A 16,188-nucleotide genomic window follows, 5' to 3' on the forward strand; every position below is an offset into this window, starting at 1 on the left:
AGATGAATGGATGTCCATCAATTGGAGAATGGTTGGGTAAATTATGGTATATGAATGTTATGGAATATTATTGTTCTGTAAGAAATGACCAACAGGAGAAATACAGAGAGGCTTGGAGAGACTTACATCAACTGATGCTAAGTGAAACGAGCAGAACCAGAAGATCATTATACACTTCAACAATGATACTATACGAGGATGTATGCTGATGGAAGTGGATATCTTCAACATAGAAAAGAGCTAATCCAATTCCAATTGATTAATGATGGACAGAATCAGCTACGTCCCGAAAAGGAACACTGGGAAATGAGTGTAAACTGTTATTTTTACCTTCTGAATCCAATTCTTCCTGTGCAACAAGAAATTCGGTTCTACACACATATATTGTATCTAGAATATACTGTAATATATTTAACATGTATAAGACTGCCTGCCATCTGGGGGAGGGGGTTCTGGAAGGAAGGGAAAAAATCTGAATAGAAGTAAGTGCAAGGGATAATGTTGTAAAAAAGTACCCATGCATATGTACTGTCAAAAAAAAAAGTTATAATTATAAAATAAAATAAAAATTAAAAAAAAATCTAGAGGAGGCTAGATGGAAGAATAAAAAAAAAATATTGAATAGTAATGGTGATAATGGGCAACCTTGTTTCACTCCTGATTTCACTGGGAAAGGTTCCAGTTTATCCCCATTAAATATGATGCTTACTGATAGTTTTAAATATATGCTCCTGATTATTTTAAGGAATAGTCCATTTATTCTTATACTCTAAAGTCTTTTTAGTAGGAATGGATGTTGGATTTTATCAAATGCTTTTTCTGCATCTACTGAGATGACCATATATTTTTTGTTAATTTGGTTTTTGATATAATCAATTATGCTATTAGTTTTCCTAATATTGAACCAGCCCTGCATTCCTGGTATAAATCCCACTTGGTCATAGTATATTATCCTGGGGATGATTTTTTGTAATCTTTTTGCTAATATTTTATTTAAGATTTTAGCATTAATATTCATTAAGGAGATTGGAATATAGTTTTCTTTCTCAGTTTTCAGCCTACCTGGTTTAGGTATCAGTACCATGTCTGTGTCATAAAAGGAATTTGGTAGGTCTCCTTCAATCCCTATTTTTTCAAATAGTTTATATAGCATTGCAGTTGGTTGTTGTTTGAATGTTTGGTAGAATTCACATGTAAATCCATCTGGTCCTGGGAATTTTTTCTTAGGGAGTTGGTTAATAGCTTGTTCTATTTCTTTTTCTGAAATGGGACTATTTAGACTATTTACTTCTTCCTCTGTTAATCTGGGCAAGCTATATTTTTGAAGGTATTCTTCCATTTCATTTAAGTTATAGAATTTATTGGCATAAAGTTGGGCAAAGTAACTCCTAATTATTGTTCTAATTTCCTCTTCATTAGTGGCGAGTTGTCCCTTTTCATTTTTAAGACTAACAATTTGCTTTTCCTCTTTCCTTTTTTTTTTTTTAATCAGATTTACTAAGGGTTTGTCTATTTTGTTGGTTTTTTCATAGAACCAACTCTTAGTTTTATTAATTAATTCAATATCTGGGGTTTTTAATTTGTTCCTTTTCTAGCATTTTTAGTTGTAAGCCCAATTCATTGACCTTGTCTTTCTCTATTTTATGCAAGTAGGCCTCTAGAGATATAAAATTTCCCCTTATCACTGCTTTGGCTGTATCCCATACATTTTGGTATGATGTCTCATTATTGTCATTTTCTTGGGTGAAGTTATTAATTATGTCTATGATTTGCTGTTTCACCCAATCATTATTTACTATGAGATTATTTAGTTTACAATTATTTTTTGGTCTATTTTCCTTTCGCTTTTTATTGAATGTAATTTTCATTGCATTGTGGTCTGAAAAGGATGCATTTACTATTTTTTAGAGAGCTGTTTTCTTTTTCCAGCTCACTAATCCTGTTTTCCTTGGAGTTGTTTACCTTTTCTAATTCACTAATTTTATTTCTCAATGATTTGATCTCTTTATCCACTCTGGATAACTTCTCCAGGCTCTCTTGCCAAGCTTCCCTTCCCTTTCCCCATTTCTCTTCTAGCTCTCTTGTGAGAGCCTTTTTGATTTCATCTATGATATTCTTTTGTATTGAAGAGCAGATCATATCCCCCTTAGGGGATTCCTCTGGAGACAATCTGCTTTTGGTCTCCTCAGTCTTTGAAGTCTGCTCTCTCTCCATATGGAAGCTGTCAATGGTTGGAGCTCTTTTAAATTTTTTGTTCATTTTGTCATAGCGGGAATCGAAGAAAACAAATTGACAAGAGAAACAATTGGTCTGTTTCTGGGGGGGGAGATGAGGCTGGATGGTGTTACTGGGCTTTCTTTACAGACTGCGGGAGACAGCAGTGAGGCATTTACAGGACAGCAATGGTTCTGCACTCTGAGGCTCTAAGTGCATTCACTGAGTCACTTCAGCTGGGTTTGGGGGTGGCCGAGTTCCGAGAGATGCTAGCTTTCTATGGTTTTATTCTTTCCCTCTGGTTTTTACATTTTCTATGCTGCTCCTGGTTTGCTGCCAAGACTGAATATCCACACTGGAGTTTTTACTCTTTTCACAGAAACAGAAGAGATAGCACCCCTCCCCGCTCTGGTTCGGGCTGTGTGAGCCGCCTGTCTCGCTCTGGCTTGCCTGCCCTCAATTTGCGCCCCATCTGTTTGTCTCCTCCCCCAAGCAAACACAGACCTTTTCTGGCGAATTTCAAGGATGTCTTCTGTTGGTGATTATTTGTCAGTTTCTTTTCCGGACAAGCATTAATTCCGAGGCTTGTCATGAAGTAAGTCCTGAGAGGAAATGCAAAGCTCAAGCAGCTGTCTGCCTCCATGCCGCCATCTTGGCTGGAAGTCGATTACTAATTGTTTAATAGCAAATTGGAGGAAAGTCTTTATTGGAATATCCCAGGATCTGTTCTTGCCCTTGTGCTTCCAGAAGTTTTGTTATTAATTTTCATGGAATCAAAGAATTTGTTATCACTAAATTTTCAGAAGACAAGGAATTGAAAGGGATAGTTAATATTTTGGAAGAGAAAATCAGGTTCCAAAAATTTCTAGATTGAATTGAAAAATATGAAATTTAACAGGGATAAGAAAGGATATTTATTTTGTTTCACAAAAATACTATATGAGAGGTTTCACTAGACAACATGTGAAAGAATAAAAATCTGGAGATTTTGATTAATTGTAAATCCAATGGGGAAATATGGCAATGACATTTTTGTTTTTGTTGTTCAATCATTTCAAGTCATTTCTGGCTCTTCATGATCCCATTTCGGGGCTTTCTTGGCAAAGATATACAGTGGTTTGCCATTTTATTTTTCTGTTCATTTTACAGATAGAAAACTAAGCAAATAGGATTAAGTGATTTCCTCAGGATCAAAACTCAGGTTTTCCTTACTTTAGGCTCAGTGTTCTATCCATTGAGCCATTTAGAACCCCTGAATAGAGTGACATAGCAGCTAAGAAAGATTATATAAACTTATGCTTTATCAAGAAGTTATAATGTCTAGGACATAGGGGAATAATAGTCTCATTTTACTTTATTTCATTCAGACTATACTCGGAATATTATCTTTGGTTCTGTGAGTGGATCTGAGTTCAAATTTGGTCTCAGATACTAGCTGTGTGATCTTGAGCAAGTCTGTTTGCCTTAATCCACTGGAGAAGGAAATGGCAAAGCACTCCAGTATCTTTCCTTAGAAAATCCCATTGACAGTATAGTCCATGAGGTCATGGACATGACAGAACAACTGAACAATAACTGGTCAGTTTGGGGTATCACATTTTAGAAAGAACTCTGACAAGTAAGAGGTTATCCACAGGAGACTATACTTGGAATATTATCTTTGATTCTGCAAGTGGATCTAAGTTCAAGTTTGGTCTCAGATACTAATTGTGTGGTCTTGAGCAAGTCTTTTTGCCTTAATCCACTGGAGAAGGAAATGGCAAAGCATTTCAGTATTTTTCCTAAGAAAATCCCATGGGCATGAGATCATGGACATGATAGAACAATTGAACTGGTCAGTTTTGGGTATTACATTTTAAAAAGAACTCTGATAAGTAAGAGGTAATCCACAGAAGGGTGATCAGTATGATGAAAGAACTTGAAATTATGCCAGAACATAATTGGCTAAAATCATTGGGAATGCTCCTTGGAGAGGAGAAGATTTATGGAATACATACCTATTTTCAATAATCTATCATCTCATTTTGTCATATAATACTGACAGGCTCTTTAAAAAACAGTATTCGTCAGTGATATTATCTGGCATTGAAGGAGACAAAACTAATTTAGAATCATAAACCAAAAAAATCTTCCAGACAGGGGCAATCCTCTCATAATTTTCCTCTTTAGTGCCATAATTTGAATATTTAGAATCTTTATAAGAAAACTTGTGGCTACTTAATCCATCAAATTCAATTCATAAAATAATTACTTGTTATCAAATTGTAATTCTAAGAAAGGAATTACAATTTTATAGTTATAAATTTTATCTCTATTAATTTTTCCAAAGACTATTACAAATATTATTCCAATTTATCAGTTTAGGTTGGAGGGAGCAAGCATATAGTCAGGAACTCTACTTATAGACAATCTTTCTACAAGAGTAAACAGATGAACATCAGACACTGACCCAGATTTTATTATATATATATATATATATATATATATATATATATATATATATATATATATATATATATATATATATATATATAAATATAAATTAGACTCTTGAGGCACTGTTTGACAATATCTATATATATTTACTGATAAAGAGAGAAGCTGATAATCCCTGGTTGGCGTGGATACCAATTACAGGCTAATTTGAAAAGGGTTTATGAGCCAAGACTAAAGTAGAGGAAGAATTGATGCATGACCTTTTGTTTGCAGATGATTGTATACTTAATGCAGCTTTTGAAACTGAAATACAATTGAGTATGGATCAGTTTTCTACTGTTTGTAGTAATTTTGGCCTGACAACTAATACTAAGAAAATAGAAGTTCTCCACCAGCTAGCACCACACCATCTATATATGAAACTGTCAGTTAAACAAATGAAGAAAATTTGAATATTATGGTAAAAGTTCATTTATCTCAGAAATATATTTTCCAGGAATTTACACGTAGAGGATGAGGTTGGTGCACTCATTGCCAGAGCAAACTCAGCATTTGGGAGAGTCCAAAATAAAGTGTTTGAGAGAAGAGATATAAAGCCACCTACCAAATTGAACTGTTGTGCTGACCTCCTTATTATAAGCTTATGAAATCTGGACAGTCTACCAGCACTGTGCCAGAAAAAAAATGAATTTCTTCCATTTGAAGTGTCTTAGTAAGATTCTGAAAATTACCTAGCAAGATAAGGAATGGAAAACTGAGGACTTTTTCTCAAAGTGAATTGTCAAGCCTTCAAATTACTACAAACAGTGTAACTTTAGTGGACTGGCTAGAATACTATTTCATGGAGAATTTACACAAGGCACATGTCCACAAGAAGGTCAGAAGAAGGGGTACTAGGACACTTTCAAGGTCATTCTGAAGAACTTCAGTAACAATTGTGAGACATGGAAGATATTGGCATAGGACTATCTAGCATGGCATACCTACTGCTGTGATCTATGAGCAAAGCAGTATCACAGTAGCACAAAGGAAATGAGAAATTTATAAATCTAGAGACATCTCCATCCCAAATGTCCAAACAGACTATTTGTACCCAATCTGGGACATAGCCTTCAGAACTCATATTGGAGTGAATAGCCACAGTCAAACACACTGTACCTTGATACCAGTATTATGGTTCTCTTCTTTGAGTATGAAGGACAAACAACAAATATACGCCTGGATCTATACTACACATTAGAAACACAAAGACAGAAGTTACAGTCCATGGCCTTAAGAACTTTGTAGTCTAATAGGGAAAATAATGTGTACCTATATAACAAAGAAAAAAAATAATTTAGGATTAAGGCACTAGTGGCTAGAGAGAGCAAGCAAAACTTCATATCAAAGATAAGTAAATACAAAGAATATACACAAATAAATGAATGTGAGGACATTTGAAAGGAGGAAAAGTATTAATAAGTAGGAGAAAGGCTTTGTAGAGGATGAGAAACCTTAGCTAAGGTTTATAAAAGATGGTAGGGAAGATGGAGTAAGATGAAGAATACTATGTTCATGTCTAAATAAAGACATGGAAATGAGAGATGGAATGCTGAATTTGGTGACCAGATGGTACGTTAGTTTGCTTGCAAAGTACAACACATGGAAGAGAATAATGTGAAGTAAATCTGGAAATATAGGCTAGAACTTGATTATGATGCTTACTACCTACATGACCATAGCAAGTCACATAATTTCCCTGATCCTCAGTTTCCTTATATGCAAAAATATGAGAGCAAGTACACATCTCTGATTCATTCCATTGATGACTGGGAAAGTGTGAGAATTCATGATCCAGAATCTGTGCAAGCATCATGGAACTGGAATAAAATACTTATGGACTTCTCTGGGCAATCAAATTGCACCATAATCTTCTACAAGCCCTCATGAAGGGCAGAATCAAAGGCCCTGATCAGGTGAATGAACGTTGAATATAAATCTCAGTTCTTCTCCTAGCATTTCTTCTGAAGTTATCAGGTGGTAAACACCATATTAACAATATCTTAGCCCTTTCTGAAGCTACATTGGTTTTTGGGTAGGTAACTATCTGCCAGATGAAAGGTCAGATGATTAAAAAGGACTCTGGCAAGACCCCATTGTTATGGGCCAGGACTCTGAACTTGAAACAAAGGATGCTTACAAGGTACTAAGTCAGTGGAATTAATAAAGACAATAGTTATCTAATTTAGCATGGTTCAGTATGATTAATTTAATCCTACAAAGAGATGTTATGGGCCAGAACTTGAAACAAGGTACTAAGTGGCATTGAGGAGACAATGGTTAAATCTAGTTTAGCATTGATTTCATCCTACAACAAATAATGGTTTCCTAGTGATATAATAAATATATTACTATATATTATAATCAGTGTGGAACATATAAGCGAGTTATCAGGGCCAGAAAAGATAAGCGCACTAGAAGCTCTTGGAAGCTGAGACAGATTCATTCCATCTTCCACCTCTGTTGTGGCTGGAGGCTGAAGCACAAACCCTTGGAAGTTGGGGAGAGCTCAAGCTCTCAGAACCAAGGAGAGAGATAGGCCTCCAGAAAAACTAGCCGAGCCCCAAGTAAAGGAGACAAGACTTTGAAGAGATAATAAAGAATTTGGACTTTAACTACTCATGTGGTGATTACTGAACTGAAACGAAGGCTGCTCCCAGAGTCCCCAAGAAAACCTCAACAGAGAACATTACATTTTAAAGAGAACATTACACCCATGGCGACTATCACAGGACAATATTCTTCACAGTGATGAACACAAAGGCATCCTTGATCTCTCAAGGGATAATCATCTGTTGCTATATAACCTGGAATCTTTCAGTCAGCATCTGAGTGAATAGTGGACTCCTTATCTGGTAGATCTCTTCTGGGATGGAAACAGCACTAGGTGCTTTGCCACCTGAGAGGAGTTTAGTGACATTTCTTTTCTTCAAGTGGAAGTTTCGCTAGAGAGAGACTGATTTCAACCTGAGATACGCTAACAATGTTTTCAACATTGGTTGATGATGGTATGTTGAGAACACTATAAAAGTCCATCTCTTCAGGATTGTTTTTATCACTGATTAGTGTGACTTAATCATTGCTGAGTAGTTGAGATACACCAGAGATCTTTAGCTCTTAAATAATCTTCAGGGCATCACAGAAGTGCTTTGGATTGTTGTTATCAGCATAAAACTGAATACCATCTGCCTTTTTACTGTGCCAAGAATCCTGTATCTCTGTAAATTTTGCTTGCACTTTACTTTTGATGGAGTTAAATATTTCCTTCTTAGACAAATTACCCTGCTGATAAACTCTATAGAATTCTTGTTTTTGTTTTGTGTTTAGCAGATTCTGAATTCCCATATTATATTTGTAAAAAGAAAAACAGTAACATATATTGGATTAATTGCTATTGGGAAGGGTATGGGGGGAAGAAGGGGAAAATTTGGAACACAAGGTTTTGTAAGGGTCAATGTTGAAAAATTTATCCATGCATATGTTTTGAAAATAAAAAAAACTTTAATAAAAAAAGAAAAACAAATAACCCCCCCCAAAACAAAACACTCCTCCAACCCTCTATTATATCTAGTGTCTAATATAGTTCTTGACAAATTGTGAGTGCTAAATAATTGCTTGTTAGGGCAGCGAGGTGAAAATAGAAATTCTGAAAAATGAAGGAAGGAATATTAAATTGAATGTAAACAAAACAAAACATGGAATTAATTTAAAAAAACCTAGAATCTAGTTTTAGAAGGAAAAACCCAATAAAAGATAAATCAGTGGTTAATTTTATTTAAAAAAAAAAGAAAGGTGAAAGACAAATTATCACTATCAAAAATAAAAGGGGTGAATTTACACCAATGAAGATGAAATCAAAGCAATTATTAGGATCTATTTTGCCCAATTATATGCCATTAAAACTGACAACTTTAAGTGAAATGGATGGATATTTACAAAAATATAATCACTCAGATTAACAGAATTTTTGAATAACCCTATCTTAGAAAAGAAAGTTGAACAAGCAACAAGTTAACCCCCTTTTCTGTCCCAACCCCCCATCCCACCCTCGCCCCCAAATCTCAAGAACAGGTGGATTTATAAGTAAATTCTACCAAACATTTAACATTTAATCAATAAGAATACTATATTTAGCTATATAATATAATATTAATGATATTATATTATGCTAACATTTAATCAATTCAAATACTATATGAAAACTATATGAAAAATAGGTAAAGGAGCCTTTGATATTTTTGTATGATTTGATAAATTTTGTAGAATTTGATAAATTCCTTTAATGACATAAATATAATTTTGGTCCCTAAACTTGGGAAAGCAAAAACAGAGAAAGAAAATCATAAGCCAATTTCCTTAATGACTATTGATGCAAAAGTTTGAATAAAATACTAGTAGAAACATGTTTAACTTATATTGCATTTGTGCTGCCTTTGGAAGGGGTGAGGAAGGAGGAAGAAAAATTTGGAACACAAGGTTTTACAAGTGTGAATGAATGTTGAAAACTGTCTTTGCATGTATTTTGAAAAATTAAAAAGCTATTCTCATAAAAATATTATCTAGGAGATTATAGCAATATATAACAAAAATCAATCACTATGACCAAATGTGATTTTACCAGAAATGAAGAGCTGGTTCAATATTAGTCAAATTATCAGCAACTGAATATATCAATTATAAAAACAACAATATCTATTCTTATTAAAAACATTAGAAAACAAAGGAGTAAATGGAGCCTTTCTTAAAACACGCGTAATATCTATCTAAAACCATTATAGGTAATAAGGATAGCTAGATTAGGGGTGAAGCAAGAATGTCTATTATTGCCACTGTAACACTGCTAGAAATGCTACCTATAGCAATAAAACAAGAAGATGATTGAGGCCAGTTTCAATGATCTTGTGATGAAGAGAGACATCTATGTTCAGAAAGTGGGAACTAAGTGTGGATCACATATACATTTTTACTTTTTTTGTTGTTTGCTTGCACTTGTTTTGTTTCTCATTGTTCCTTTTGTTCTGATTTTTCTTGTACAGCATGATAATTGTATAAATATGTATACATATATTGGATGTGATTATATTTTTTAAATGTTTAACATATATTGGTTTACTTGCCATCTAGGGGAGAAAGTGAGAAAAAGAAAGGGAAATTTTTGGAATATAAGATTTTGCAAGGATCAATGTTGAAAACTTATTCATGCATATATTTTGAAAATAAAAAAGCTGTAATAAAAAAGAGAAGAATTTATGAACAATCAGAGAGAGGGTCATAGGAAATAAAATATAATGGTTATATGAAATTAAAAAGGTTTTGCACAAACAAAACCAATGTAGCCCAAATTTTAGAAGGAAAGTAGGAAACGGGGGGGGGGTAAATGTTTGCAACAGATTTTTCTGATAAATACTTTATTTTTCAAATAAATAGGGAACTGAGTAAAATTTATAAAAAATAAGAACTATTCCCCAATTGAAAAATAGCAAAACAATATGAAAGTTAGTTTTCAGAAGAAGAAATCAATCATATAAAATGGACCAAATCATTATTGATTAGAGAAATGCAAGTTAAAACAATTCTGGAGTACTACCTTATACTTATCTGATTGGCTAACATTACAGAAAAATGAGGGAATATGGAAAAATAAAAACATTAATGTACTATTGGTGAAGTTGTGAACTTCTTCAACTACTATGAAGAATAATTTGAAACTATGCCCCAAGGGCTCTAAAACTGTACATACCCTTTTGATGTGGATTAAATATTCCTTTCTAATTCCCAGCCCCATGAGTCCCAATGGGAGATATTCGGGCTTTCCCAGCCCTCATTCTAATCTGCTCAGGTTTCCCCAACCCCCCCAAACAGCTTCCTCTTTATCTAAAAGCCCCTTGAATTCTATTCAATTCTAATCCTGGCTAAAGCTCAAGCCAGAGGCCAGTCTGGGACTCCACTCACCTTCAAGATCACCAAAAGCCCCCATTATAAAAAGGGGAACCCTGAAGCCCACTCTTTGCAGGAGCCCCAAACATGGTATCTTTATGCTGGCCATATTTGGGTTCCTGTCCACCCGGCGCTAGCTCTGGCCCTGGTGTATTTCTACCTTTACCCTTACTTCCAAACCCCAAATAAACCTTTTTTATTAATCTAGGTTTTCAGGTCTGTAAATTCCTTTACAGGGGCCTCTGTGCCTCTACTAGACCTCATTTAACTCTATATCCTTGTGCTGAATGCAAAGGGGTTGCAGGAGAGCTCTATTTGACTCCCTCTACCCCGAACCTGCCACTAGACCTCAATTAACCCTAATTTCATCTAGGTATCCCTTATCTAACTCTCATCACTTTGACTCAGCAATACCACTACTAAGTCTACCTCCCAAAGAGATAAAAAGAAAAGGACTTAAATGTACAAAAATATTTAATGCAACTCTTTGTAGTGGCAAAGAATTGGAGACTCCAAGTGGGGTCATAAGAATAGGACATGACTGAAATGAATGAAAACATAGAAAATAGCGTATAGCTCTGCTTAACATACCTCAGTAAAGATATAATGAAGTAAAGCAGAATCAAGATGGTGGAATAATAGGAATTACTCCAGCATTTCCCTGACTAACTTCTCCAAATATGTCTAGAAAATGTATCAGATTGAATTTTGATGGAGGAAATTAAGAAAAAAAAAGTCACTCAAGGATTAAAATCATAGTCATTTTTCTACTCCAGATGAGTGTAGAAAAAAAAGGGAAACGAAGTGGAAATTGGAAATATTGGAGGGATTGGCCAGGAACATACTGCCCCTGTAGGGCAAGAAATGGTCCCATATACAGCATACAAGATCTTAAACTTCTGTAGGATTCAGGAACATGACAAATTATAGCTCTGTTGCTCACTGCTCACTGACAGAATATAGATTCCAGGCAAAATAAGGAGAGCTGCACCTAGGAATGAATAGCATACAAAGTTAAATCAGGTACAATATTGAGTTCTAGCCTGTGAATTGAGCAATGAGCGAGGGCAGAAGTAAGCAGCAGTTGTGTGGCTTGTATCTCAGGAAAGCTGAAGGGTCTGCCATCCAGCTTGTACCACAATAGCAAACCTATAAAAAAAATAACCAGAGCAATAACTAGCTACCCTGACAGTGATGGTGTCCAGCATTAGTACTGAAATTCCAATGAACCCCCAACCAAATACCAAACTTGAAATTCTAAAATTAAAAAAAGAAATCAATAATATTGAAAGTAAAAAAAAAACTATTGAATTAATAAATAAAACTAAGAGTTGGTTTTATGAAAAAGCTAATAAAATAGATAAACCTTTGGTAAATCTGATCAGAAAAAGGAAAGAGGAAAATCAAATTGTTAGTTTTAAAAATGAAAAGGGGGATCTTTCCACCAATGAAGAGGAAATTAGAGCAATAATAAGGAGTTACTTTGCCCAACTTTATGCCAATAAATTTGATAACTTAAGTGAAATGGATGACTACCTCCAAAAATATAGGCTTCCCAGATTAACAGAGGAGGAAGTAAACTGCTTAAATAGTCCCCTTTCAGAAAAAGAAATAGAACAAGCTATTAATCAACTCCCCAAGAAAAAATCCCCAGCACCAGATGAATTCTACCAAACATTTAAAGAACAATTAGCCCCAATGTTATATAAACTATTTGAAAAAATAGGGGATAAAGGAGTCCTACCAAACTCTTTTTATGACACAGATATGGTACTGATACCTATACCAGGTAGGTTGCAAACTGAGAAAGAAAACTATAGCCCAATCTCCTTAATGAATATTGATGCTAAAATCTTAAATGAGATATTAGCAAAAAGAATTCAGAAAATCATCCCCAGGATACTACACTATGATCAAGTAGGATTTATACCAGGAATACAGGGCTGGTTTAATATTAGGAAAACTATTAGTATAAATGACCATATTAATAATCAAATTAACAAAAACCATATGATCATCTCAATAGATGCAGAAAAAGCATTTGATAAAATACAACATCCATTCCTACTAAAAACACTTGAGAGTATAGGAATAAATGGACTATTCCTTAAAATAGTCAGGAGCATATATTTAAAACCTTCAGTAAGCATCATATGTAATGGGGATAAACTGGAACCTTTCCCAGTAAGATCAGGAATGAAACAAAGTTGCCCACTATTACCATTACTATTCAATATTGTATTAGAAATGCTAAGCTCGGCAATAAGAGTCGAGAAAGACATTAAAGGAATAAGAGTAGGTAATGAGGAAATGAAACTATCACTTTTTGCAGATGATATGATGGTATACTTAGAGTACCCCAGAGATTCTAATAAAAAGTTATTAGAAATAATTCACAACTTTAGCAAAGGCACTGGATACAAAATAAATCCACATAGATCCTCAGCATTTTTATACATCACCAACAAAATCCAACAGCAAGAGATACAAAGAGAAATTCCATTCAAAACAACTGTGGATAGTATAAAATATTTGGGAATCCATCTATCAAAGAAAAGTCAGGAATTATATGAGCAAAACTACAAAACACTTGCCACAAAAATAAAGTCAGATTTAAATAATTGGAAAGACATTAAGTGCTCTTGGATAGGCCGAGTGAATATAATTAAGATGACAATACTCCCTAAACTAATCTATTTATTTAGTGCTATACCAATCAGATTCCCAAGAAACTATTTTAATGACCTAGGAAAAAAATAACAACAAAGTTCATATGGAAGAACAAAAGGTCGAGAATTTCAAGGGAATTAATGAAAAAAAAATCAGATGAAGGTGGCCTAGCTGTACCTGATCTAAAACTATATTATAAAGCAGCAGTCACCAAAACCATTTGGTATTGGCTAAGAAATAGACCAATTGATCAGTGGAACAGGATAGATTCACAGAACAAAATTATGTACAACTATAGAAATCTAGTGTTTGACAAACCCAACGATCCCAACTTTTGGGATAAGAATTCATTATTTGAAAAACACTGTTGGGAAAACTGGAAATTAATATGGCAGAAATTAGATATGAACCCACACTTAATACCATATACCAAGATAAGATCAAGATTTAGGCATAAAGAATGAGATCATAAATAGATTAGAGTAACAGGATAGTTTACCTCTCAGACTTGTGGAGGAGGAAGGAATTAATGACCAAAGGAGAACTAGAGATCATTATTGATCACAAAGTAGAAGATTTTGATTACATCAAATTAAAAAGTTTTTGTACAAACAAAACTGATGCAAACAAGATTAGAAGGGAAGTAACAAGTTGGGAAAATATTTTTTGCAGTTAAAGGTTCTGATAAAGGCCTCATTTCCAAAATATATAGAGAACTGACTCTAATTTATAAGAAATCAAACCATTCTCCAATTGATAGTCAAATGATATGAATAGACAGTTTTCAGATGATGAAATTCAAACTACTTCCACTCATATGAAAAAGTGTTCCAAATCACTACTGATCAGAGAAATGCAAATTAAGACAACTCTGAGATACCACTACACACCTTTCAGATTGGCTAAGATGACAGGAACAAATAATGATGAATGTTGGAGGGGATGTGGGAAATCTGGGACACTGATTCATTGTTGGTGGAGTTGTGAAAGAATCCAGCCATTCTGGAAAGCAATTTGGAACTATGCCCAAAAAGTTATCAAACTGTGCATACCTTTTGATCCAGCAGTGCAACTGCTGGGCTTATATCCCAAAGAAATACTAAAGAAGGGAAAGGGATCTATATGTGCCAAAATGTTTGTGGCAGCTCTTTTTGTAGTGGTAGAAACTGGAAAATGAATGGATGCCCATTAATTGGAGAATGGTTAGATAAATTATGGTATATGAATGTTATGGAATATTATTACTCTGTAAGAAATGACCAGCAGGAGGAATACAGAGAGGCTTGGAGAGACTTACATGAACTGATGCTGAGTGAAATGAGCAGAATCAGAAGCTCACTATGCACTTCAACAACGATACTGTATGAAGATATATTCTGATTGAAGTGATATTTTCAACAAAGAGAAGATCTAATTCAGTTCCAGTTGATCAGTGATGGACAGAAACAGCTACACCCAGAGAAGGAACACTGGGAACTGAATGTAGACTGCACTATTGTCTTTCTACCCGGGTTACTTATACCTTCAAAATCCAATTCTTATTGTGCAACAAGAAATTTGATTTTACACACATATATTGTATCTAGGATACGTACCACATTTAACATGTATGGGATTGCCTATCATCTAGGGGAGGGAGTAGGGGGAGGGAGTAGAGGGAGGGAGGGGAAAATTTGGAAATGTGAATACAAGAGATAATGTTGTAAAAAAAATTACCCATGCACACTGATACATTGTTGGTGGAGTTGTGAAAGAATCCAGCCATTCTGGAGAGCAATTTGGAACTATGCCCAAAAAGTTATCAAACTGTGCATATCCTTTGACCCAGCATTGCTGTTATTGGGATTATATCCCAAAGAAATACTAAAGAGCGGAAAGGGACCTGTATGTGCCAAAATGTTTGTGGCAGCTCTTTTTGTTGTAGCTAGAAACTGGAAGTTGAATGGATGTCCATCAATTGGAGAATGGTTGGGTAAATTGTGGTATATGAAGGTTATGGAATATTATTGCTCTGTAAGAAATGACCAGCAGGAGGAATACAGAGAGGCTTGGAGAGACTTAAATCAACTGTTGCTGAGTGAAATGAGCAGAACCAGAAGATCACTATACACTTCAACAACAGTACTGTATGAGGATGTATTCTGATGGAAGTGGAAATCTTCAACATAAAGAAGATCCAACTCACTTCCAGTTGATCAATGATGGACAGAAATAACTACACCCAGAGAAGGAACACTGGGAAGTGAATGTAAATTGTTAGCACTACTGTCTATCTACCCAGGTTACTTATACCTTCAGAAGCTAATAATTAATGTGCAACAAGAAAATGGTATTTACACACATATATTGTATCTAGGTTATATTGTAACACATGTAAAATGTATGGGATTACCTGTCATCGGGGGGAGGTAGTGGAGGGAGGGAGGGGATAATTTGGAAAAATGAATAAAAAAAATTACCCATGCATATGTACTGTCAAAAAATTATAATTATAAAATTAATAAAAAAATGAAATTCCAATGAATCTTGTTGCAATGTTGCAGCACTTCTGACCTACTTGTTTAACAGGATATAATTATAATGTATTTTATTATCTATCCTCCTTTGACAGTCTTCCTATAGCTCTGTTGTTTAAGGGATTCAGCTTCATAAGGTTTGAAGTAGATTTTACCACATAAACTAATTACTGGAAAGTAAGTCTGAATGGATAATTTTGTCAGGTTTTACTAAGTTATACTAAGTCATATCATTAGCATATTTTAGCAGTATTACCTAGAAAATCTTCACAAGCAATCTAGAATCTGGAGATGGTACAATATATGTTATATGCAAGAAACAGAGAAAAAAATATTATCACATATAAGAGGTATTACAAAACATTTTAAAATGTCA

General features: G+C 34.5%; 1 protein-coding gene across 5 annotated transcripts in view; it reads right to left on the minus strand.

Moving 5' to 3' along the window:
* The window catches only part of ARHGAP44 (Rho GTPase activating protein 44), a 175,502-nt gene that overhangs the window by 106,289 nt on the left and 53,025 nt on the right, over positions 1-16,188 (minus strand). The gene's annotated exons all lie outside the window — the stretch shown is intronic.

The sequence above is a fragment of the Sminthopsis crassicaudata genome, chromosome 4, assembly GCF_048593235.1.
Source record: "Sminthopsis crassicaudata isolate SCR6 chromosome 4, ASM4859323v1, whole genome shotgun sequence".
In the NCBI taxonomy this organism is placed as follows: Eukaryota; Metazoa; Chordata; class Mammalia; order Dasyuromorphia; family Dasyuridae; genus Sminthopsis; species Sminthopsis crassicaudata.